General features: G+C 35.5%; 1 long non-coding RNA gene across 1 annotated transcript; it reads right to left on the bottom strand.

The window, feature by feature from the left end:
* Positions 1 to 1,066: 1,066 nt before the first annotated feature.
* Positions 1,067 to 3,076, bottom strand: LOC139073989 (uncharacterized). The gene is made up of 2 exons (XR_011523243.1): positions 2,889 to 3,076; positions 1,067 to 2,284 (listed from the first exon to the last, which is right to left on the bottom strand). It is a non-coding gene; the product is annotated as an uncharacterized lncRNA (long non-coding RNA).
* Between the last annotated feature and the right edge of the window lie 387 nt (positions 3,077 to 3,463).

Here is a 3,463-nt window from a genome sequence, read left to right as displayed (position 1 = left end):
TAAACCAGTCTCAGAATGACAAATACTGCATGATTTAATTTAAATGAAGTATCTAAAATAGTCAAACTCATAGAAACAGGAGAATGGTCTTTGCCAGGGCCTTGCGAGAGGAAGCTATATGGAGTTGCTGTTCAATGGGTGAACAGTTTCAGTCATGCAAGATGAAAATTCTACAGATGTGTTGTACAACATTGTGTCTGTAGTTAACAATACTGTATTGTGCACTTAAAAATTTAAGAGAGTGGTTCTCAATTGTTCTTACCACAATACAAATAAATGAAGATTAGCTACAATCAAAGAACCAGTTGCAGAAACAAGGACGATAGCTATAATGAATAACTACATTTATTCTTGTATTTACTATTTTATTATGAATATGTTTATATATGTGTGTGCATAGAACCTTTGTCTTCTTCTCTTCCTTAACTTGTTATATAACATTGGCTAATAATAGTTAACTTTACACAATGCCATCTGCCATGCAGCGAAATCGATGGGTGTGCTCAGCAGATGCAATGCTCCCCTCAAGCAGGTCCCCAAATCTAAAATATTAGGTGAGGAGACTGGCAATCCCTATCTTAGTCTTCAGTCTGTTTCCCATTTGGTTAGTAATAGGAGGAGAAACAAGTTTTATTAATATTACCCTCATGTTCCAAGATTAAAAAAGAAAATTCTTGGACTGGTTGTGTTTTTTTGCTGAAAATCCTTAAGACTTGAAGTCCTAACATTTGCATCTGATCTGTGACCATCAGGGCAAGCCCCATTACTTCCTGGTAAAGTCCTCAATTCCCTCTTCCGCTGAAGATGGTGATGGTAATTGGAACCTTACCAAGCTTACAACTCTTTCTCTCGTGGAAGTAGAATTTTTAGATACATTAATTTTTTACTTTATTAATAGTATGTGCTAGCTTCAAGTGGAATGGAGTAGCGTGTATCATACCAACGATAACGTCTGAATAAATATAGAAACCATGTGTTAGAAGGCGTTGGAAAGCTGCTAAGACAAAAATTTTTCTCAAAATTCCAGAGATGAGAGAATCTCCGAGAGGTCAGCTGACACCTACAATCAGTTTTAGACTGTCTTTATTTCCAATTCTCAAGCAGAGCAGGATGTGTTACATCATTCTGGCTGTCTACTGGAGGAGAGAAGAACTCTTTCTAGAAGAAGATAAACATCTCTGAAATGCTCCATTTGTTGATGTATTTAACGTATTTAAATATCTTGTACTTAACCAAAATTTATTAGGCATTCCAAAGACACAACTAAGTGGCCAGAAAAAGAAGAGTGGGAGCAGAAGGCAACAAAGATAGACCCAAACTAGGTAATATCTTATGAGGTTGGTGTTACCATGATATCAGAAACCTGACCAGAAAATTTTGAGAAATAAAAATCACAGGCCAATCTCTCCTGTGAATATAAGTATAAAATTCCATAACAAAATATAGCAAATCAAATTCAGCTATGTGCTTACACTTACAATATGCACTTTTAGTGGAGAAAGAGAGGCGAAAATATACAAATATATCAATACATGCAGGGAATCCATCTGACAGAATTGTACAAACATTCAGGAAGAATTATAATACAAAAATAAGACATAGTGAACTTCTGTTATGTATAAAGGATAACCACCAAAATGAATATAAAATATCATTATCAATAGTGCAATGTTAAACCTCCACCTCCTCCTGGAGACCAAACTTGAAACAAGGATGTATTGCATATTTGAAAGTTGCTAAGAGAGCAAATCTTAAAAGTTCTCATCACAAGAAAAAAGTATTTTGTTGACTTTGTATGGTGATGGAAAGTAACTAGACTTACTGTGGTGATCATTTTGCAGTGTATACAAATAGTGAATGACTATGTCGTATGCCTGAAACTAATATAATGTTGTATGTCAATCATAACTCAATTTAAAAAGAAAGAAAAAATATTAACCCATGCAGCAGGATTCTGTACATAGAAACTCCAGATGAATCCATACACATATTATTAGCAATGATTAGTAAATTTAGGAAGGTTGCTACCTAAAGGGTCATCAAAATAATACCATTAAGGGTCCAGCTTGTGGCGCAGCAGTTAAGTTCACACAATCCACTTCCGTGGCCCAGGGTTCGACACCGCAGATCCTGGGTGCAGACCTATGCACCACTTGTCAACCCATGCTGTAGTAGCTGTTCCGCATATAAAGTAGAGGAAGATGGGCATGGATGGGTAGGCTCAGGGCCAGTCTTCCTCGGCAAAAAGAGGAGGATAGGCGGCAGATGTTAGCTCAGGGCTAATCTTCCAAAAAGAAAAATAATACAGTTAATTACATTTCCATATACCAGATGCAAAGCAATGGAAAACGCATTTTTAAATTATACAATTTATAATAGCATCAAACATATTAATTTCTAGGAAAAACTAACAAAAGGTGTTCAAGACATTGAACTGAAAAGAAAACAGTACTGAAATAAAGAAAGCTCAAATAAATTGGAAGTGTATGCCATATTCATGAATTCAAGGACTCAATATGTCCATTCTTTTCAAGATGCCAGTTCTTTTCAAAATGATCTATAGATTTAATGTCACCCTGATAAAATCCCAGGAGAGCAATTTGGGAAATTAACAAACTAATACTAAAGTTTATTTGGAAATGTAAACAGCTAAGAGTAGCCAAAATAATCTAGAAGAAGCTGAACAAACTTGGAAGACCTACAATGCCAGCTATCAAGACCTGTTATAAAGCTTTGTAGCCCAAATTACATACAGTACAAATTCTTCCAGCTGCCAAATGTATAATTTCTGTGTTAGTCTCTTCTTGTATTGGCAGAAGAGTGGAACCATGCTGTGCAAACGGGAACTTCAAGAGCACTGAGGTCATTGTATGAGAAACAAATCTAACCTTAGGGATGAGGCAGTTTCTAAATATAAGACCACAGGTTACTGCACGAGGCAGAGAGGTGAGGATGAAGTCAATGCATCTCTGGATCTCATGCACCATGGCATCCATGTAGGGCATGTGGCTCCTGTCCTGTATGCAGGGGCTCTGGTGTCTCCCAATCACATGGTCAATCTCTTCCTGGACTTTAGCTGATAAGACACAGATAAGACTGATGGAAGAGAAGTAAAATGGCTCATTTGCCACAGGAATTCATGGTTACATTAAGAATTATGAAGGTGTCCCAATATCACTATAAACATAAGGTATATGATCGGAAGTACAACTAGACTTAAGAATTGCTATAAAATAGATACATATAACTCATGTTATACATATAATGCATATACAAATAAAACATAACTATAGAAATAATACATATAATTAATACAAGCTAGGCATTAGATATATCTGCCTATACCAATATATTACCTTACTGGATAATTACTACAAATAGAAATGATTAAATGTTTCAAAATATGAACAGTTATCATATAACTCAAGAAATTGTTGTCAATGCAGAAAGAAAAAGAAGAAAT

The sequence above is a fragment of the Equus przewalskii genome, chromosome 1 (assembly GCF_037783145.1).
Source record: "Equus przewalskii isolate Varuska chromosome 1, EquPr2, whole genome shotgun sequence".
Taxonomy (NCBI): Eukaryota; Metazoa; Chordata; class Mammalia; order Perissodactyla; family Equidae; genus Equus; species Equus przewalskii.
Note: the sequence above shows the minus strand (reverse complement) of the source record. Positions and strands in the feature narration are given on the sequence as shown.